This window comes from Lygodium microphyllum, chromosome 17 (genome assembly GCF_053477565.2).
Source record: "Lygodium microphyllum isolate KBCC chromosome 17, Lygodium_microphyllum_v1.1.10, whole genome shotgun sequence".
Taxonomy (NCBI): domain Eukaryota; kingdom Viridiplantae; phylum Streptophyta; class Polypodiopsida; order Schizaeales; family Lygodiaceae; genus Lygodium; species Lygodium microphyllum.
The window spans coordinates 114580064-114604167 of NC_141151.1; positions in this window are offsets into that span (position 1 = coordinate 114580064).

The following is a 24104-nucleotide window of genomic DNA, read 5'->3' on the forward strand; positions in this document are numbered from 1 at the left end:
GTTTAAGCGACATTGCTTATGGTGCAGTCGTGTCTCTCAATTTCAGTCATGGTGGTGAGTCTGGCATGCTTATGCTTGAGAGATCATCAATCTCATCTTCCAATATGGGCTCAACATCTTTTAAGTGTTCTTAGGTATCTTTTACCCACTCCTTCACTTTTTCGATGGCTTCGAGTTGGCACCTTAGGTTGGGGTACTCCCCAACCTTTGCACTTCCCTTCTCAGCCACCTTTGGAGCCCCGACCTTTGCATCTAGTTTCTTTTTCCTTCACCTACAACCCTTTTTTCCGATTGAGGCTATATCTAAGTTGCTAGGCCCTAGCAATGATATGCCAGCCTGCTTCCTCTGCATGCAGATTATGACATGCAACAGGATGGGTGGTGTGGCTTCCCCATCAAGTGTATCGACACCAAACAACCCCAATGGGAATGATGGCATTATCATTGAGATAGAGGATGGTTTATGTCTAGGCCAATCGAGTGATTCCACACTCCACGCATCTGAGATCTGCCTTGTCGCGGTTGTCCTGCTCCCTCTTAAGACAACACGAGGAGATATGTCTTTGGGTGAGATCGCAAGTCCAACATGACTCTTGGGTCTACCCTCATATGCCTCTACCTCTACCTCTACCTCTACTTAGTGCCATTACTGGTATTGGTATGTAATCCATAAGTACGGATTACCCTCTTTGTCATACAAGACATAAGGGTTTACGTAAGGTTCTTTGTCATTCGGCTCCTCCACATAGTTTATCTCCATCCTAGGAATGACTGGTTTAGTTTCGTTGGGTGCTGGGAGAGCCAGTGGGGTTTCCCTATTCATTGGGTAAGATTGATTGTAAGGTTGCAAATACAGAAGTATCCTTGTGAGTTTGCAATGCACACTCCTGACACTCAGTTGGAAAGTGGCTCTTGCCACAATACACATGTTGAACATATGGGTGTGTTGGTCATCTCATCATCTCAGTTTGGCTAGCTCCATCTTCATCTCCGCTAGCCCTTGACTTGGGTCAGCACCCTTTCCTTTGTCCCAAGTAGTTGGGTGCTTGATCTCTTGCTTGATGTTGAAGCTCTCTCGGAGTTTCTAGGATTAGACTCTTCTCAACTTGAGCTCCTGAAGCTTCTCTCCTTGAACTGGTCATCCACTCTAATGGCCTCTTCAAAGACCCTAGTTAGCACGTCTTATTGTAAGCTTGAGTTGCCTACTACCAAGGCCGTGTAGAGTTCTTCACTATGTATCCCATTGATGAAGATTGTGGACACCGCTCACTTTGTGGGTCATTTGTTCATCGGGATTCTCTTAAAGAGACTCCTCACATGGGTCACATAATTCGTGATGTCTTCCTTATCTCTCTATTTCACGTTTATGAGTCATATGATTAGGTTGTCTGAGTACCCAACCTCTGATAATCTCTTAATGAAGAGATTCTTGAGGTTATTGAAATCATTGTGCTCTGTGGCATCTAGGCTAGTGTATCAAGTCCTCTTATCGCCTAAGCATAGGCCAAAAACTTGTGATTGCTGAACGAGACCGATGAGGCTGTTGGCTTCACAGACTTTCTCAAACTGCCCTACAAAGATGTAGGGATCATTGTCTAATTGGTATTTATCTAGCTACTTTGCAACTACAAGGATTTTAGGTTGGCTCTTGGAACCCTAGGTAACTCCTAATCCTGCAAGCAATGATGTTGCCATTGTAGTGATGCTTTGCTCGGTGGAAGTGTTGTCTAGCAATTTCTTCATGAGAAGCTCACTCAATGTAAGATCTCCTTCTAGTGCTCTTTCCCTCTCTACATCAGAACCTATCCTATTTCTACTTGCTAGGGCTAGCACTCACTGAATGTCTCACATTTCTATGTTTTGCCTCAAGTTCTTGGCTTGCTGCTCCTGATTGTAGTTCACCATACCCTCCGAATCTCCCACGCTAGTTCCTCTCCTATTTGAGTTCTACTATGATATTCTCGAATGTCTGACCATGTGGTTTGTCTAGGTTTGTAGATTGTAATTGGTGACTAGCTGTTGGATTTTTGTCATCAGGAAACCACCTGGGTCGAGCTCTTTGTCCCACCGTCCATGGTTAATGCTTGTCTCTGCAATGTCAATGGTCTCTCTCTCCACCAGGTTGTCGATGAGATTGATTAGATTGGGTAGATCCGCTCCTCCAATGGTGCCTATCCTTACTACATTTGGCTTTTGTGTTGCATCTTCTGCTTGGTCCTACACTTGGGGTTTCGATCACCTGACTATGTCTCAGGGTCTTCTCCTACTGGTGGGTTCGTTCTATGGTTATGTCTGAGTGTGTTCCTTGCTAATTACAAACAATCCTCAATTTACAGTCACTTTGTGTGTGTGTGTGTGTGTGTGTGTGTGTGTGTGTGTGTGTGTGTGTGTGTGTGTGTGTGTGTGTGTGTGTGTGTGTGTGTGTGTGTGTGTGTGTGTGTGTGTGTGTGTGTGTGTGTGTGTGTGTGTGTGTGTGTGTGTGTGTGTGTGCTCTCTTCCGTGCATGTGCAATCACACTTTCAGCTTTGCTTAGGTTTACGTCAAGTGCTGGAAAACAATACAAGTGCAAAGGTAAAGTGACTATGTGGCTCTCACACTCTCGTTTACCGATTTGTCCTGATAGGCTGTAAGTTAAGTTTATGTCCTTTCTCACTGGTCCTAGGGTCTGTGCTACATCATTTAGCGTGATCAATATCTGTTTGGGGATCTATGACTCAGTCTAGTGCTACTAGCGGCTTAGACTGCTAGATGGTCCGCTAGAGTCACTTCTAAGTCTGTATTTTGCTGATTTTCCTATTTCTTACACGAGAAAGGTATTTTAAGCATTTGTATGGCCTTTGGGGGTTTGTGTTGGAAGAGAGGGAGAGAGACAGAGTGGAGTAGAAGATGAGCCTTAGCTCATTGTTGTTATTCTTCCATTATTCTTCCATCATACTAACTGAAAGAGACTTACACACATAGGTATGACTAACCAAGACTAATTATGGTTGAGTCAATGACTACACTAACTTATTGAATGTCACACATGTGTACAATTGTATCCAATCAGTCGCACACATAAAGATAGATTGACTAAAGAGTAACGGGAGCTTGATATTCTAACACTCCCCCTCAAGCTTAAACCATTTGATAAACTCCAAGTAGCTGTCTGAAGTATATGAACTTTTCTTTACCAAGAGACTTGGTAAATATATCTACTACATGGTCTTCAGTCTTCACATGATGCAATGGTAGTGAACCTCAATATGTTTGGACCTAGCATGGTAGATAGGATTGCTAGCCAACATAATACTGCTGAGGTTATCACAATGCAATCTCACTCTACTTTCCAGCTGTATTCCCAACTCTTTCAATAGTTTCATCAACCAAACTACTTCGCAAGCCGCTAAATCAGCTCCTCTGTACACCTAGCTTCTGTACACTCGACAATGCAATAGTAGGTTGTTTCTTACTCTACCAACTGATCATACAGCTACCCAATCCAAATGCATAACCACTGGTTGACCTCTTATCATAGGCACAACCAGCCCAATCAGCATCAGTAAACCCTGTCAAGTTAAGGAATTTTCCATATGCATAAAATAACCCATAATCTATAGTACCCTTTACATATTTCATGATCCTCCTGACTGCATCTAAATGTTGTTTACGAGGCTTCTGCATGAATTGACTAATCAGCCCCACTGCATAACATAAGTCATGACATGTAATAGTTAAGTATATCAAGTTGCCCACCATATGTCGATACATGGTCACATTCTCTATGCCATTCCCAATGTCAATCTATAGCTTGACATTGTGATTAAGAGGTGTCTCCATAGACTTGCATTCAACCATACCATACTTCTGTAACATGTCACGAGCATACTGCTTCTGTAGTAGCCATATAACTTGAGGCGTAGAGACTACCTCAATCCCAAGAAAATACTTCAACTCACCAAGGTCTTTGACTTTGAATTCAGCCTGTGAACATGATTTAATTTCACTAATTCCCTCTTCATCATCTCCAGTGATGCTAAGATCATCTACATAAATCACTAGAAACACATATCCATGATCTGTCTTCTTCGTGAACAGACTGTAATCTGCATCACCCAATCTAAATTCATGTTGCTATAAATAACTGTTGATCCGAGCATTCCATGCTCTAGGTGCATTTTTCAGTCCATATAAAACCTTTTTCAGCTTACATACATGTGTAGGAAAGTCTGGGTGAACATAGCCTTAAGGTTGCTCCATATATAGTTCCTCAACCAAATCACTATTCAAGAAGGCATTCTTAACATCCATTTGCCATAATTTGCATGCTACCAAAGCAATGACAGTTTTGACTATTGCCATTTTACTCACCACCGGACAAAAAGTCTCCTCATAGTCAAGGCCATATTGCTGCGCATATCCTTTTGCAACCAGCCTGGCCTTATAGCATTCTAACGAACCATTTGTAACCTTGTACACCCATTTGTAGCCAATGGAAACTTTCCCTTCAAGTAACTCAACCAATTCCCATGTCTCATTTTTAGCAAGGACTGCATACTCCTCATCCATGGCAACACACCAATTATCATCTATATATGTGCATCATCAAACTTTGTAAGTTCTTTGTAACCTGTCACACTAGCCATATATGCATAATGGCGAGCTGAATAACCAATGTATGTAAACTTGTCAACTGGTTTTCTGACTCTCTCATATCTGTGTAAGGCTCACTCTGAGCTTGCCTCTCATGAGGCGGTACATAACGACTCTGGCTTGCTCCAAGAGTCATAATAGACGGAATGCCCAACTCATTATCCAAATTGCCACTTTTAGATGACTCATAACCTGTTGTAAGTGGACCTGTCACATCCTCAAGCATATTTTCTTTTCCCTTATCCAATTTCCCCTCATTGACATATCCGTGTTAGTGGACGTAGGAGTATAACTCCGCAAGCGTCTTGACCAAGGACTTACTGTAGGTGACCCATCACTTGTAGGACCACTCATAGATGTACTTATTATAGGTGTATTTTTAGCATTACTAGTGCTGGCTGATCCATCAGTAGCCACTACAACACAATCATCATACCATGATGCCAGCTTATCAAAAACAACATCTCTGCTAATCAATGTCTCATGTGTAGAGGTTACATAACACTTGTAAGCTTTCCAGTCTTGTGCATAACCAAGAAATACACTCTTAACAGCTTTAGGATCCAATTTCTTCCTCTTTTCATCAAGAGCATGCACATATGCAATGCTGCCAAATACCTTCGAGTGTGAAATATCAAGCTTATGACCATACAACCTCTCATATGGAGTTACATCATGAATCCCTATTGTAGGGGGTCTATTCACCACATAGACAACTGTCACTACTACTTCAGCCCAATAACCATTTGGCAAACTCTTCTCACTCAGCATAGCTCTTGCCGATTCCATCAGTACTCTATTTTTCCTTTCTACTACACCATTTTGGTGTGGTGTATAAGTGCAAGTTAACTGTCTTCTGATCCCATATTTAGCAAGGTATCTGTCAAAGTAAGTAAAGGCATATTCTCCACCTCTATTTGATCTAAGACATGAAATTTTACAGCTCAATCGCATGCTTCTTGAAGTCCTTGAATGCATCAAACACATCATCCTTATGTTTCAGTGTGTAAAGCCAAGTGTACCTACTGAAATCATCAATGAAGAATACATAGTAACAAGCACCACCAAACAAAGCATTATGAGATGGACCCCATACATTTGAATGTACCAACTTCAAGGGTCGAGATCTATTTCGTGCATGTCTCATAAATGGAAACCTACTGAAATCATCAATGAAGAATACATAGTAACAAGCACCACCAAACAAAGCATTATGAGATGGACCCCATACATCTGAATGTACCAACTTCAAGGGTCGAGAGCTATTTTGTGCATGTCTCATAAATGGAAACCTTGCTTGCTTTCCAAACTGACATGCATCACATACATGTCCAAAGTCGTGATACTCCAAGCACAATCTCCTTCTGTTGCATAGATTTCAGCTTTTGTACATTCACATGGCCAATCAAGTCATGATACTCCAAGCACAATCTCCTTCTGTTGCATAGATTTCAGCTTTTGTACATTCACATGGCCAATCTGCTTATGCCATATCTCAACATCCCATATAGCACCATCATCGTGTGCAAACATGGCTACCTTCAATTCTGGGATTGATGCATCAAGAGTAAACATTCTACCATCTCTTCAGCCTCTAGCAATAAATTTGTAGCCATTACCATATTCTTCAAAAAAGCATCCATCTCTATTAAATCTCCATGTAGATTCTGTTCTACCATATGTGAAACTAACAAAAGATTCTTGGTTATTATAGGTACATGTAGTACATCATGCAAGTTCTTTTTCTTGCCATCAGGCATCAACAAATGTACAACTCCTTTATGTTGAATAGTATGCTAGGTGTCATCCTAAGTACAAACATATCCATGCAAACCTACAACCATCTCATCAAACCATTCTCCATGGGGTGTCATATGATTTGAAGCCCCTAAATCAATGTACCATCTCTCATCTCTATTCTATCTAGATGCATTCTTAGACACATGTTGCATGGCAAACAACCTATCACCCTGGTCATGAGGAACTCCGCTAGATGAATTTCCATGCTGTCTACCCTTGGCTATCATGTCAACTTGCTTCTTATGATAATCTTTGGCTATATGCCTATATCTACCACAATAATGACAGTCCTTATCTCTGTTGGGCTGATCATTTGACTGCGAGGATCCTCCTCTGCCTCTAGGAAATATACCCTTGCCTCAAAAATCACCAGATCCACACTGGCCCTGTGTATTCATGCCATGCTAGGCATTCTAGTACTATTTTCCATAAGTGTTTCGAGTGCCTCCTCCACCTCTACAAGAGCCAAGTTCTCTACCACCTCTGCTACGCTAGCTAGAGTAAAGAACAGTGTCTCTACTTTGAGATGTACTAGAACTGTATTCAGCCCAAGCGTAACTTCCTCATGCAACAACAAAGCAATCAACTTATCCCAATCAGGGGATTCAAGTCTCACACAGAAATAGATGTATCAAATGCTTTATACTCTTTGCCAAGTCCATTCAATGTCACTGCAATCATATCATCCTCAGACACTGAAGATCCAATGGTGGCAAGATGATCCCCTATGTTCTTGATCTCTGTAGTGTAGGCTTGAATGCTTTTGCCATTCCTGGACATGTTATTCAATTGTTGCTTCAGCTGAATCTTTCTTGCATGTGTTACATTTCCATAATTCTTCATGAGTGTGTCCCATGCATCCTTTGGGAAATTGCATCCAATAATTGTATAACCATAGCATCTGATATACATAAGGAAAAACAATGTAACACCTTGCATGCTCTCTTAGTCCATAGCTCATGAGCCCTTTTTTTATCATTTGTCGAATTCTTTTCAAGCATTTCAGCTTCAGCCTCATCACCTGTACATAAGTCCCAATAGCCTCTGCCAACCAAAAAAATTCTTAATACGGACTTCCATAAAGCAAAATTTTTGTTGTCCAGCTTTTCTCCCACAATTTGAGTGATATTGTTAGTGCCTTGAGCATTTTCCATAGTTGCACCTTAGGTATTTAGTGATGTATAGAGTCTGTAAGTATCTAACTCCTTTTCCTACTGTTCAGGACCATTTTCTTACAATTCATGACAATTTCCTACAATTCAGGACAGTTTCTTGCAATTCGTAACTGTAACGTGCCCGCTCCTCAAATTGCGGGACAAGTCTTAGCAGTCTATCGAGAGATATATTTAGAAGATGCCACCCGACACTGCCAAGGAATGACACAGGGTTTGCCAGCTAGGGTCTCTTGAGTCTGCCTCGCAACGGAACTTATCCAACCGTTTCGACTAGGATCCGACGTGAAATCCGGGTTCCTAGTAGTCGGGTCTTCCTAATAGCCTTCTAGTGTCAGTCAACAGCCACTCCACTTTGTCTCTATACAACTGGACCAAGGCAGACTCATACTACACTTGGTTCAAAGAGAATGGAAAACAAGAGGGATGCATCACTCGACCTCTCTACCTGTAGGGCATAGTCCCATTCCGGTCCCCTAAAATGGTATGAATTAGGTTTTAACTTACAAGTTCTAAGGTCCTTGTCTATCTGACATTTGCATCAAATAAATTCCATTGAGGAAAGCTCTTGGCTAACCGAGACCACCCTGTCGTAGGATGGACCTGATGGTCACATCCACCACACTTCCCTCGGGGGTTGTTTTAGTTATCTAATTACCTACTACATTATGTTTGACACATAAAAGTAGCTTCCTTAATTAACCCGTTAACCACAGGTTCCTTTACGTAATTTAGGGCACAGACACTAAGACAAGATAAAACAAGATCAAACACTTTCTTAACTTATCTTTAGATTAATGTTTGTCTCCCGCCCATACAGGAGGATTAAGTGTCCCTTTTAGCCTTCGCAGAAAAAAATCCTTCCGTCTCCCGGTAATAAAAACCTGAAGGTTTATCCTACCAAGATTTTGCCCTGTAACTAGTATCCAGAGCCTCAAGATCCCATCCTAAGTCACGTAGAACACTTGTGTAGGATCCAGAGGTATTGGGATTTACGGCCAAAGCCCCCTGGCACCCAAGCATCCTCCTATGCCAAGTAATTTCCATGAAGAGACCTCTCGCGATGGGTTCGGTCTACATTCCCGGTGCAGATTCATAACCCCCTTGGTTAAGGTTTGGCGGTTCGCGGGGGGTAGCTAGAGCCATCCTTCCTTAATTATCCCTTTAGGAAATCATCCACCGCTGAAGCAACCAGCCTAATAACATTTTCTAGGGAAACATCCCTTTTGTTCCCATGGCAATTTGTCCTTACAGTTCCCGCCATGAAAATATAATCTCTTGGATATTCATCCAAAACCATAGCCAATCCTTAAGTATCCTTTCGGGAACAATCAAGCTGAAACAACCAGCCTAACATCCTTTAACTAGGAAAACATCCTTTTTGTTCCCATGGCAATCAGTCATCACAGACCCGGCCATGAAATCATCAATCACACCCCACTTGGATTAACATCCAAAACCACATTAACAAACAATTGAATGCACAACCTCTTGCTTCAAGGCATCGCAATCCCATTGCATATACAACTAGAATTTAACTTGGATGTATCAAAACACTTTCTCAAGGAATTTACAACCTTTTCTAAGGTAGAAATCCTTCTAGATCCTTTAAATGATCTAAGTGGTCTTCCCCTTGATCCTGATTTTGATCAGGGCTAACATTGCCCTATTGTTTCAAACATAGACAAGTTAGGTAGTTTGTACAATATTCCTCTTAAGGTGAAGTTCCTTTCTTGAATACCCTCAGCACTCTTCCTTAGGTCGATTACAACCTGCAAGATCCGATACCTTGGGAATTGGGGTTTTCCCTAAGTACCCCTTTGCTTGTAAGGAACAAGAATCTACATAGTCGAATGCCAATTCAACTCATGCTTTTCGAGTTATGGACTCGTGATCCACCCTTTCCAATGACCTTAGCATCAACTAGGTCTTCATACGATTTTTTTCCCTAGATAGTTTACATATCTAACTCCTAAATGTTGTTGCGCATTGAGTCCACTAGGACATCCTTACCCTAGTATATAAGTCTCCCCTTCTTGATTTTGATCCAGAGGTGTTGAGACATTAACAGTTCCACTTGATTCGGTCTGTTTCTTTTCCCCTTGGGCATTTCCTTGTGGTAACTTAGTCCTAACTCAAACCAAGGCGATAGACAAGCCTTTATTCGCAACCCATCCAAGAGGCTTTTACCCTTCCAGTTCTTTACTCATCTCTCTCTAACCAAGTAAAGTTAACACACTTGCCAACGCAAGACATTTCACCTAGGCCTTCAGGATACAGTCTAGATGCATGCGTCCCTTCCATCTTTCTTAATGCGGTACTATGCAGAATTATCCAATCAACTTACCCATCATGCACGTGGTTCGTTTAATATATTAGTACATCCTAAATGACCTTTAACTCTCTTCATACCTGGCAACAAATACTTATTCCTAATGCACCGGATCTCATGTGACTTGCGTATATGAAAGTCTAGGTTTCTATCCATCGGTGCAATTGCATCCTATGAACGAAAACTAATATCTTGCGTGTTTAATTTTTATGCAGATGCAAGTTGTGATTTTTATTGGTTGATTTAAGCATTGCTCTATGCAAAGGTCTATCATTTCATGTAAAAATTTATGAAAACATTATCATTTCATGTGCGTCAATCCATGTAGAATCCATTCTATTTGTCCACTTGACTCCCATGCAATCATCCCATATTTGCAATATTTCGTGCAACAATATTTCATGTACTCATCTCATCAAAAACAACATCTCTGCTCACTATAAACTTACAAGTAGAAGGGTTATAGCATCTATACCCTTTTTGTTGCAGAGAGTAACCAATAAAGATGCACTTCTCAGCTTTTGGATCCAACTTGGATCTCAACTCATCTGGCACATGTACATAGGCAATGCAACCAAAAATTTTCAAATGAGAAATATCTGGTTTCCTACCAGTATACCTCTCCTCTGGAGTCATCCCATGTATTGCTGCAGTGGGAGTCATGTTCATTATGTAGACTGCTGTAGCAATTGCTTCAGCTCAATAAAAATCTGGCAAGTCTTTTTCATTGAGCATGGCACGAGATACCTCTCCAATATGCATGTTTTTCCTTTCTGCAATTCCATTTTGTTGTGGGGTATGACTGCATGAATATTACTGCTTTATGCCATGCTCCTGCAAGAACCTTGCAAACTCATTTGAGAGGTACTCTCCCCCTCCATCTGACCTTAGGCATTTTATCTGCAGGCCTGTTTCTTTTTCAACCATAGCTTTAAGAGTTTTGAAGTGCCCAAAAACTTCACTTTTCTTTTTCATAAAATACACCCAAACTTTTCTGCTATAGTCATCAATAAAAGTGACAAAATAATGACAGCCTCCAATAGATGCAGCTTTAGTAGTCCACACATCAGAGCGGATTAATTCCAATGGCATCTTACTCTCTTGAACATGTCTAGGAAATGGTTTCCTTGCCTGTTTTCCAAACTGACAGGCTTCACATACCTTATGCATTTCTGCAACCTTGAATTTGGGCAATCCTGCAACAATATTTTGGGCCTGCATTGATTTAAGTCATTGTACATTAACATGACCAATGCGTTTATGCCAGATATCAATATCTGCAACTACACCAGTCCCATGTGCAAACATTGCTGCACTCAATTCAGGCATGTCTGCATCCAATGTAAACATTCTGCCCTTCTTCTTTCCTTTTGCTATCAAGTGATCTTTATTTTTCATATCCTCAACAAAGCATCCATGAGGATTAAATCTGACCTGCAAGCCCTGCTCAACCATTTGACCAACAGAAACCAGATTCTTGGTGATATTCGGGACAAGAAATACATCGAACAGGTATTTCGTTTTCCCATCCAGCATAGACAAAGGAATTTCTCCAATCTGCACAATAGGATGTGCAGTATCATCACCAGTCTCCACAAATCCTGGTTTTTCCATTTTCCTTGCATCCTCCATCCATTCTGCATGACCTGTCATGTGGTTTGATGCACCTGAGTCAACATACCATACATCATTGCTTTCTTCAGCACTTGTCACAGAATTGTTCATGTGCTGCACCATAAACAAGTGCTCATTTCTGTCATCACCCTGTCTATTAGAAGATGCATAATTCCCTTGTTGCAATTTCCCATTCATGATGTCATTCTTCTTTTTATAGCAGTCTTTAGCCATATGACCCATTTTACCACAGTAGTAGCATTCAACATTGCTGTTTGCATTTTGGCCTCTTTGCCATCCACCACGACCTCTTTGGCTCCCCCTGCCTCTAGAGTTACCACGTCCTCCTCCATAGGACTGGTTTTCTTGAGTTTGATGCATATTTTGATTTCTACCACGGCCTCCAAATCGGCCTCCTCTACCTCTGCCTCTACCTCTTCCTACATTTGAGTAGAAGACAGCTTCTTTTCAAGTTCCTCCTGAAGAAGATGCACCACCATTTCTCTGCTCCTCAGAAATTAGAAGAGCAATCAACTCCTCAAAATCAGGAAATCTTTCACGAACAGAAATGGATGTTCGGAACTGTGCATAATCCTTTCCTAGACCATTCAAGGTCACTGAGACTAAATCATCATCTTCCACTGGCGACCCAATGGAAGCAAGTGCATCTGCAATCTTCTTCACCTTCATGTGGTAGTCATTGATGCTCATATTTTCTCTTTGCACATTATGCAACTCTTGCTTGAGCTGCATTTTCCTGGCTTGCGTATTTGTGCTATACATTTTTGACAAAGTATCCCATGCCTCCTTTGGCGTACTTGCATCCTGAATATGCACAATCATAGAGTCTGAAATGCCGATAGACAGCCAACATATAACTTTCCTGGCTCTCTCATGCCATGCTTTAAATGCCTGCATTTGCTGTTGATTGGAAACATCAGGAAGAACGGGTTCTTCTTCATTTCTTGCAACAAATTCCCAATATCCTTTTCCCATAAGGAAATTCATCATTCTAAACTTCCATGCTTGGAAGTTGTTCTTGTCAAGCTTTTCAGTGACAATCTGTGAAAGAGAATCAGACGCCATTACAAAATACTGCAAAAAATTCTGTCACTGCAAAGAACACAACTTCAACCTCACAAGGGCAAATCTGCAAAACTGGCGAAAGTGGTATTTGACCACACAGTCACTTCCTAGTGACGATTTTACATAAACAGGAACCAAGGATGATTCTGTAACTCCCAATGTCTCTGCACATAAGCATACGATGCAATTTCTGCGGTAACTTTTCACCGACCTATAGAACAGTGGTCGCACAGCATAAAACTGGGCCTTTTCCTGAGTGCGTGCAGAAAACTTCCGCCTCCAAAACAGGCCCCGAAATGGCCTCAAATCAAAAAAACAGGGTCGCCAAGGGCTAAAGCCCTTACCCGCAGCATATGCTGCCCTCTTGCTTCACCGCGAAGGGTGTCTCAACCTGAGACAATGCACTCTTGCAATTTCCGGTTGTGCTACCTGCAGAGATCTACTCCCAAAACAAAAAATGAAAGCAACACTGCTCCTCTTACCAGAACACCACGAGCTTGGCTTGCTTTCTTGAGCTCCTTACCACGAATAAGGCTCTGATACCATGTCAAGATTGTGGGAGAGAAGGAAGGAGTCTCACTTGTAGCTTTCTTGCTTGCACAATGGGGGAATACACATAGAGGTGGAGGCTGAAAAACAGTTTTCCTCTTCTTAGTTGTGTAAGCCAAAAGAACTCTCATACAAAGAAATAGAAGAACCCTATATATGGGTCTCAAACCAAACTCAACAAACTAAGGTGGCATACTAACTGAGCCATGAACTAGAGTAGATAAGGATAGCTATCATGTAGCTATTATTTATGGGCGATGTACCAACCGCGTCTGCAACTGACAAGTCAGTGACATAAATACACAATGGTCACCCTGGCGTATCACAAGTGGAGCTCGATATCTCAACAAGATCTTTGTCTTCATTATTTCAGAGCAGTGGCTCTTGATTCTTTGAACAGCAAAAATGTAGATTTTATTGGTGTTTTGTTTCATGCCTTTTTGATTTTAAGCCAGCACCCTGTCCTGGCTAATAGCTATGCTTGCTACCTCAGGGAACCTGCATGATGCCCAGTGTGTATTCCTCCACGGCCTGCCTTGCCCCAACGAGCACTCCTAGACTTGCCTCATCTCTACCTATATCAACTACGGCTGGCCACACCATGCCTTCCACCTCTAACACCAGATGCCTAAGAGCTTGTAATTGATACCATTTAACGATGCTTGATGCAAACATGTATATGATTAAGTGCTCAAACAATTGAAAAATAGCCTCGTGCATTGTGCAAATCCATTCTTTTCATGTTTCCATACACTAACGCGTAATTGATGCGATGAGAGAAGACATCGAGCCTTACACTCGTGATATACTTTCCTTTATTTAACTTAACATCATCCTATATGAATAATGCAGTAAATGCGTGAGATTTTATATTATATTTTAGTAGCAGATGCAACTAAGATTGGTCTCTACTTCAACTTCAAAAACTCCATTGATGGAGCTTGTTCCACCTTTAAAATCCCCTATTCCTTTGACTAATCAACCAACTCTTTCTTCTTTTATTCCTTCTAAAAATGATATCATGGATGAACTTATTAAAAGCATGTGTGACCTTCATTTGAATCTTAGAGAAATTAGGTCCAAAGTAGAGAAGCTGGATGTCAAAGTTGAAGAACGAGGACAATCATCAACTCAAAGACCCATGAGAGAAGGCTTTAAGAGGCGTTGTATTTAGTGCGACAGCCAACAACATGACAAGAGGGAGTGTTCTTCCTTCCATGAGGCTGAAGCATAGAAGCTCGTCTTTTGGAAAGACGAAAAAATCCATGCAACTAAAACTAGTCTTCCACTGGAGCCAAATTTTGGCAATGGTGGAATGAAGAAAAGATTAGAAGATTTAGATGTAAAGAATGCCTATACAACAATTGATGCAGCTACCTATGGGCTAAAAATTGAGCCAACTAAATCAAGTTTGAAAGCATGTAAAGCTAATGTGCAATCTAAAGTATGGATCGGGTCCTAGATCAAATGGAATGTGGTAAAGCAGCCAAAGAAGATTTGGCTAATACCAGTCAGTGCATTCCAGGAATAACTGGTTGGAAAAACCGGTAGATTCTTTTTCCACCTTTGCACATTTGGCTGACTTCAATCATAAAGAAGTCTTGATTGAAGAAAAGAGAAAAAGAGAAGATGAACCAGGGCCTTCCTCTCCTAGCCCTCCAAAACGGGTAACTAGAAGAATTCATGAATAACCAAAGCTTGCTGAAAATATAACCCCAGATCAAGAGATGGTAGATGCGCCACAAACAAAGAAGACCGAAGGAAAGAAGAAAGGCAAACAACTAGGCTACAAATTGCAGTCTGACATAGAATCTACAATCGATCTCAAACAAGTCCTAGAAGAACGAATTCTAGGAAGAAAAATTGAATTCACCTTAGGAAAAATTCTTGGAATTGCAAAACATGAATTCCATGATGTAATTATTAATGTAATCAAAAGAAAAAGACAATATGTTGGTGATGAAGTTGAAGAAACAGTGCATGCTTTATTGCAAGTTCTTTGAGTTTTTGTGCAGAATGAAGATAAGCTAACTTCATAAGGAATTCATCTTGAAGCAGTTAAAGAATTAATTGCAGCAATTGAAGCTGAAGATAAAGAAAACATGAATGCAAAAATTAAAGAAGTGAAAGTTGAAAATGTAATGGTCGGTTGGTCCAAACCAGTTGGGTAGTCCACCTCTCAAAAAGAAGGCCATCTACAGCACATGCATGAGGAGGAAGAGGCTCGGTTCATTCCAACCAGTCACTACTCCCGTGCACATTGGGCATGAGGAGGAAGAGGCTCGGTTCATTCCAAGCAATCACTACTCTCATACACATTGGGCAAGAGTAACAAAAGAGATAGTCGTTAAAATTGGAGAAAAAGAAACACCATGTATTGCACTCTTAGACCATGGCTCGAAGATAAACGTCATGGCAAGGAGTCTCTATGAAAGTGGCGAATGGCCCATAGATGTTGATCTAGGATAGCGAATGAGAGCTGCAAACAACTCTTCTGGAGAATTATATGCTGCATATCCTAATGTGCAGGTAACTATTGGAGACATAAAGGACAATTTTTACTGTTTTGTTCAAGACTCTTGTAGTTATCCTATCATTCTTGGGCAACCTTACATTTTTTAAGCCCGCTTGGAAATAAAGGCTCTTGATGATGGTTCTTCCTATGCTCAAATCTGAAGCAAGGATAATGAACAAGCTGTCCAATTTCTTACTGTGTGTATTAACCATCGTCGAAACATAGATCCTGTGCCACCTAATGCCCAAGAATTCAAGGGTCTTTGGGCTGCACTACTATAAAAGGAGACTATGGTAGTGTGTCATGTAAAAATATTGAACCTTCTTATGCTACAAAAACTGTCTCTAGCAAATTTGTATGTATCCACTAGTATGGGCTGTTATAAGTCTCTTTCGGCCATGACTAAGGCTAAAAGAAAATATTTGTGTCATGTAAAAAAGGAGCTAAAAACTTATGACATGATGGCTAAAAATAAAGATATTTCGGGCATTTTTTTAAGACTAATTACTACTGACACATTAGGGCTGAAATATATACAACTACTCATGCAGAAAATCAGGTAGAAAATTAGTCCATAGAAGTATGTACATTGGATTTTTATCAAACAATTCAAGAATTTGTTGAGCAGCAAGACATTGGTTTACAGGCTGTGTGGATCCAAATATTGTGACTCCTATGGTCATTTTTAGGGTCCCACATGTGCCTTGGAACCTCAAGCCTATTCTTGTTCCGAGGGCACATTTGCCCAATCACTCGTACTTCTAAATGAAAAGATGTGAATGAAAATTTTAGAACCTTCTTCAATGCCCTACTCAAACCGATGGTTTACCATGCCCAAGAAAAATGGATCTTTATGATTCATTCAAGATCTACAGCCTGTTAATCGTGTCACAATCCGAAATGTTGGCTCGGGTATATGGATACCACATTTTGCTCATGTAGCTGAAAATCTTTATCAATTATTAAGAAAATACCAAAGATTCTCTTAGGGTAATGAGCATGTTCTCACTATGTGTATATTAAAGAAGCTATTAATTTCATCCCCCACTCTCAAAAGGGCTGATTATTTAAATAGTCAACCCATCATCCTTACTGTGGATACAAGTCCCATTGGGATAGGATGGGCTGTTGGCCAAGAGGATCTTGAAGGTAATAAGTATGCAATTCATTTTGGAGCAAAAGTTCTCAATGAACATCAAAGAAGGTATGCACAAGTAAATTGAGAATTGTGGGGAGTTGTAAAATAGCATTAAAGTGTGATCGTGAATACTTTATAGGTGCTTCCATAGTGGTAGAAACTGATTGTCTTCCACTGTTGGGCATAATTGCCAGCTGCTCTACACCCGAAATTGCTATGCTAAGATGGATTTCATATATTAAATCTCTTAACCCTGAATTCAAGCATATTGCAGGAAAGGTGAATCCAGTTGGACATGCTATCACGCACAAGATATGACAATGAAGAAGAGCTAATGGAAGAAGATGAAGCTGAAGAATCTATACTTGCTGAATTTCATTCCATGGCTGCTGAAAATACATTTTCAGTTACTGCATATACTAGTTCAAAGCTGAAAACAACAGGATGGTCAACTAGAAGCCAACATGCTCATTGCATTGCTCAAGTTCGAGTTCATTTCCTTGAAGAAGATTATGAAGAAGATTGGCTGAAGATCGGCCAATATTTGAGCACAATGAAGAACAAGGAGACTTGGACTAATGAGGAGTTCAAGCATATCAAGAGGAAAGCTTATGCCTTTTTTCTCAAAAAATGGCATCTATGGAAACATGCAAAGAAGAAGAAAGGAGCGCCTGCCCGAGTTTTAGGTAACAAAAGATTGCAACAATAGGTAATGAATGAATTTCATGAAAGCTTGTGGGCTAGCCATAGAGACATATGGGGAACCTTTAGTAAAGTCAAAGAAAAATATTGGTGGCAAAACATGTATTGGGACATATCACATCTTGTGGAAACTTGTTATGTGTGTCAATTGTATTCTATGGTTAAGCATTGAGATGGGTTACAACCGACTTATCCCTTGTCTATACATTATAGATGGGTTATTGATCTTGTAACCATACCTACAAGAATATGGAATATGCGGTATTTAGTGCTTGCAAGAGAGGATGTAACCGATCAAGTTGAAGGCAAAGCCTTAACAACCAAATCCACTCAAGCTGTTTGTCATTTTTTTCTTGAAGAAGTGTTTTGTAGATATGGTTGTGTAGGTAAAGTAACTACAGATAGAGGAGAGTTGGATGCCTATGAGACACGCAACTTCTTTGCTCAATTGGGTATTAAGTTGGCTTTAACATCAGCCTACAACCCTGAAGGAAATGGAAAGAGTGAGAGAGTTCATCAACCTATTCTCAAAGCTCTAGCAAAGTCTTGTAGAGGAAAGATCAAAGAATGGCCTAAAATGCTACCTTTTGCATTATGGGCAGATCGGACTACTCAAGTTCAGTGAGACTGGCTATATGCTAGTTGAACGTATGCATGGAAAACAACCAATTATGCCAATTGAAAAATCTATTCTCACATGGAGTCTTCTACCTTGGGAGGAAGGCATCAGTAGAGAAAAGTTGCTAACTTTGCGCATGTGGCAGCTAGAAAGAAGGCTTGAAGATGTTCAAGCAGCTATTGAGAAGCTAAAGATAGCAAGACTAAAGAACAAAAGTAGATTTGATAAGTGACATCGACTTCGGCCAAGAGAAATTCAAGAAAATGACTGGGTGCTTGTCTATGACAGCAGCTTAGACAATCAATACATTGCTTCTAGGAAGATGGTGAAGCGTTGGTTTGACCCATATGTGGTAAAGATCATTCATGACAATGCCACATATTCATTGGCTGAATTGGATGGAACAAGCATGAAGATACCATAGCTGGAAAAAGAATCAAGCTCTTGAAACAAAGAGAAAGTTCAACATATGAGCTAGAAGACTTGAATATAATTCAAGAGCATGAAGACATAGAGGAAGAAGAAGAGGCAGAAAATGAAGCCATTGACATGGCAGAAGATACTTCTTCTGACACTGTAAATCCGTAAGACTTTGGCACATGCCAGAGGATGTGCAGGTTAGGAGGGGGTGGATGTTGTGCTGCTACATGCACACCGTGTAAAAAAATCTAGAGTGTGGCTTCCTTTTAGATTTAGAGAACCAATGCCATTTTAGACATTAGTGTTAGTGTCCATGGTTCAAAAATATTAGATTTTAGTCAATTTTTAATATTCTAGATATTATCTCTTGTAAAAAATTCTACAAAACTATAGACAACTTCTAGATTAGGATGACATGTAAAAGAAAGCATGTAGCTTTAAGCTAATTTGAGAGGATTTTATGTAAAAAGAGAGATTAGCAAAATCACACAATGCGCAATCGTTGTTTTCAGGCAGTGAACAGTACTCAGAAAGTGGGAGATGAAGAAGGAGTGATCTGGTAGGATTCTGGACAGGTGTCCTACAAGTGTCCTGTTATTTGACCCCCCTTCGAAGCCATTGGAAGGATTAGATTGGCGATCTGAGCAACATAGAGAAAGGTATTATTTTGTACATGTTTTTTTCTATTAGAGTTATATTTTCTCATAATACTGAAAGAAATTAACAGGCTTTATCTCTATTAGTATTCTTTTATATTTTCTAATTCTTTTTTTGAAGTATTCTTCTACATCTTCAATCTCTTTGAACCCCTTCTCTTTCATCTGCTCCTCTCCTTGAATCTACCTTCACCCTGGTGTCACTTATCTTCAAGAACTTGGCTTGAAACCTTCAATCCTTCTCTTATCTCTACCATCTCTAGAGTCTAAGCTCTTGAACCCCCATACATTCTTCTCTTGCCAAACCCCTCTAGTGACCTTCAACCCTACGCGCTGCAACACCGAGGTGTAGTGAGCTTACCTTGATGCCCGAATGAGTTGTTGGGAATGGATTTTAAAGACCATTTTTGAAGCAGAAAATAGCACGGGAGGTTGTAAAAGACCAAATTTTCATGCTAACTGAAATGGTTGTGGATTGATGAGCTGGAGTTTTCCTAGATGGAATTTGATGCCATGAAACCAATGCAAGTCTCGGTTCATTGATCAGAGTCCATTTGACCTCCTATTTAATCCACGCAAGGTTTTGCATTATGAAGCAGCTCCACGATTTGGAAGCTGAAAAGTGTATCATAGGGCCCAAGTTTATAGATTTCGATATCACGAATCCATTTGGCTAGATGGATCTCGAATCCAAGCTCGTTTGCCCCTCCAAAAGCGAAAATTTCACTTTGCTTGTAGTGTGAACACAAAGAGATGAACTAGATATTTTAAACATTAAAACCTTAACCTTAATTAATGAATGAAAACCCAAAAATTTGATCGTGAGGAGAGAGGGTTTTTCTTGAGATTTATGCCTCTCCAATATTGGGCATCATCAAGAACCGACTGCACATTTTTTATCTACTTCCTGAGGACTTCGTTTTGGTAATGAGCACATTGATTTTCATGGAGGGAATTAAAATTCTGATTTTTAATGTTTCTCTCTCCTCTAAGAGGCTAATCACATGCAAAGAATCAAGAAGGAAGAGGTATGAAGGATGCTTGTTTGCCGACATGGACCGGATTACTCCAAGATCAAAAGGAGGATGAGAGGCAATGTCAATTGCTGTCGGGGAACTAATGATGGGTCCATTGGCTGCCCAAAACCATTTCATAAAAACACGCAATATGCAAATAAACGATATGCTCAATTTTTACAAAGAAAATCTCATTCTTTTGATATTTGATGACTTCAATTATGTGTGCATGGAAATAAATTTTTTAATCATGTTTGAAGTATGTTTGAGGGCTATACATGATAAAATGTAGAACCCGTAGTTGTACATAGTCATTGTTAATAATTTAAAGCCCGAAATACGTCCTACATGAAGGAAAATGACGATTTCTTCCATTTTGGATTGGAGAATGGAATTCATATGGGATTAAAAACTGATAAAAACCAATGTTTAATCAATATGATCAGTCAAGAAACATAAATAAAAAATAACACATTTTTATGAACAAATAAATATGGAAAAATAGGAAAAATAAGGGAAATTTTAGTTTTATACTTTAAAAATTAGAAAAATATATATTTTATATTCATGAACATATGAAAAGGCTGGAGCATGAGGGTTAAGCCTTAGTCAAGTCTTGTTTCTATGTTAGAGTATGGTTTTTATCAATTTTTATATGAAAAACTACATAAAAATGAACATTACACCTACCCAACGAATGCAAAACCTAAACGGTAGAAAGGAAGAGGGATTGTGAAAGTGAGTGGTCACTGGAAATGTTTTAAATTTTGATTTATTTGAGTATGCATAGCATACAGGCTGATCACCATTTAAATTTAAGAGAGACTAGTAGTACGAGGAAACTCACTGCTAGTCTCTAGCAACGCCGCAATTATAAGTAGCTTGGAAATCATTAAAAGATTGATTTTGCACTTCATGCGGCTGGTTTTTTATTCATAACTATTTGAGCACAAGGTGTGTCATCCACAATAGCATTATGCATATCACATGGTAACTCCTGGATGCATAGCAACTGATTGCCAAACACATGGCCTACGTTGAGTTGTGAGAAAACCCAAGTTCTAGGCTAGATGAGCGAGTCTTTGGAAATTGTCAACAAGTGAGGACATTTATACCACAAAACGTTCGAATTATATAAGAGCAGAGTGTAAAAATTACACGGCGCAGCAAACAGAACCTGAGAAAGAGATAGAGAGTACACAACAGATAAGAGGAGAATCAGTAAATTCTTTAACTCCAAACAACTGATACAAAGATGGCTCTGTCCACCCGTGCACTTCCACTGTGTGAAGCTTAGATGGTGATCTAGATAGAAGATAGGTGAAGAGCTTAAGGCTAGCTGGAACAACAACTCTGACTGGGTGAAAGATGAGTGATGGATGGCTGTGAAGGGGTTTAGCTTTTATAGCCCGCGAAGGCTGTTAGGTTAGCCTGACCAACCTACCATATGAGCCTCCACTAGTCGGCCAGGGAATATTCCCTTACCTCGCAACTCGATGCAATGCACCTCGAGTTGCTACCAGCTTAACCACTATGTCTAACCCAAAGATTAGACCCACAACGGTCACCTTTTTGCCATCCGGTCACATAGACCTCATCTGATATACAAGTCAAGACTCAACCAATATCAGGGCTCACATTTGGCTTCTCCTCATAATGGGGGCCTTACAACTTTGAGCACCATGGATCATTGGTAGCACCTAATGAGGGTGGGGCACTGATCATATCTAACACCCCCCCTCAATGTCCACCCATAGGTGAACTATCTCCTCGGCCCCATGCCGAGTCTCTGAAGATGAACTTGAAGCAGATCCTTCGTAAGTGCTTTGGTGAACATATATACTCCATTCTCCTCTGTTGGACAGTTGACCAGTTCCACTATCCCATCCTCCATCAAATCACGCACGTAGTGACACTGGATCTCTATATGTTTGGTGCGTGCATGAAACACTGGATTTTTGGCAATGGCGATGCAACTCTAATTGTCACATCTCAGCACAGTTGGTTCTTCATCCTGCACTCCCATATGCCATAGAATCCTTCTCAACCATGCTGCTTCACATGCAGCAAAACAAGCTGCCTTGTACTCTGCTTCGGTAGAAGACAATGCCACTATTGGCTGCTTCTTACTAATCCAAGAGAAAATTCTTGAACCCAAATAGAAACAATAACCAGAAACTGACTTCCTAGAATCACTGTCTCCTGCCCAATCTGAGTCACAGTTCCCCACAAGAGAAGTTTCGAAACTGTATGTGATACCATAGTCAAGAGTTTCCTTCAAGTATCTGAGCACCCGCATCCCAGCCTTCCAATGACTCTCATGAGGTTTGTTTGAGCACCTGCTCAAAACACCAACAGCAAAATTGATATCTGGTCTGGTGTTACACAAGTAGATCAGACTACCGACAACCTCCTATACCTCCCAATGTCTGCTAGTGCTGATGTATCCTCGACGGATAACTTTGCATTCACATCCATAGGTGTAGCTATCTCCTTGCACTCGGTCATGCCAAATGCCTTCAAGATCTCCCATGCATACTTCTTCTGAGAGATGAAGATCTTTCCTGGCTCTTGCCAGACTTCAATCCCCAAACAATAGTGCAGCAAGCCCAAGTCTGTCATTTCAAACTCAGAACTCAAAGCCTTTCGAGTTTGGTTGATCATATCTTCATAGTCACCTAAGAAGGTCGTCCACATATAGGACAATCACTACAGACTTTTTACCATCCCTGTAAACATACAAGTTAGCATCTGAGGCACATCTTTTAAAGTTTAGGTTTAAAAAGAACTTTTCTATGCACTGCTACCATGCTCTGGGGGCTTGTTTCAACCCATACAATGCCTTATTCAGCTTATACACTTTGTTCTCTAAATGGGGGGGCTCAAACCCTGGTGGTTGAGCCACGTACACCTCCTCCTTGAGGTCACCATTTAAGAACGCTGACTTAACATCCATTTGGTACACTGGCCACTTCGTGTGGGCGGCCACTACAAGTACCTTGCGAATAGTAGTCATTCTGGCAGTTGGGGCAAATGACTCTTGAAAATCAAACCCTTCAACTTGTGAAAATCCTTGGGCAACCAGTCTAGCTTTGTACTTTTCTAAGGTACCATCAGCCTTGTACTTTACCTTCCAGATCCACTTAGTGCCAATAACCTTCCGCTTTGCTGGTCAATCCACTAGCTCCCAAGTGTCATTCTTCATTATGCTGTCATACTCCGCTTGCATAGCAGCCTTCCATGATAGATCTGCAAGTGCTTCTTCTAAGTCAGTTGGCTCCTTTACTTCTCTCATAATCTCAACCATCAAGGCCATATTGACTATGTGAGCAGAAGCCCTCCTTTGCTCCTCTATTCTCTGGGACCTCCTTGGTCCATCTGCCTTCTCCTCAACAGATGCAGGTACAGGATTATTGTAGTCATAGAGCTGCTTCACCCAGCGCGGCAATGGCTTTTCCGGTGGGGTGATGTCAGGTTGGTGAACTTTTTCCTCATCATCCGAATCTGATGCTTCCTCCTCCTTAAGGATAGGGACAGCTCTCAGGATAGGTTCATAGTGGGCTACTTCTTCGCTTGATGATAAAGTGGAAGAACTTGCCTTCTCCTCCTCCACTATATGCGGCTCCTCCTTGAACACCACATCATGGCTCGCAATGATCTTCTTTGCCTCTTGGTCATATAATTTGTAAGCCTTTTGCTCATCACTATAACCCAAGAAGATACATTTTCTGCTTTTTGGTTTTAACTTGTTTCTCTTCTCAACTGGAACATGTGCATAACATTCACATCCAAAAATTCTGAAATGTGAGACAGATGGTTTCTTACCAGTGTAAGCCTCACGAGGTGTTTTTCC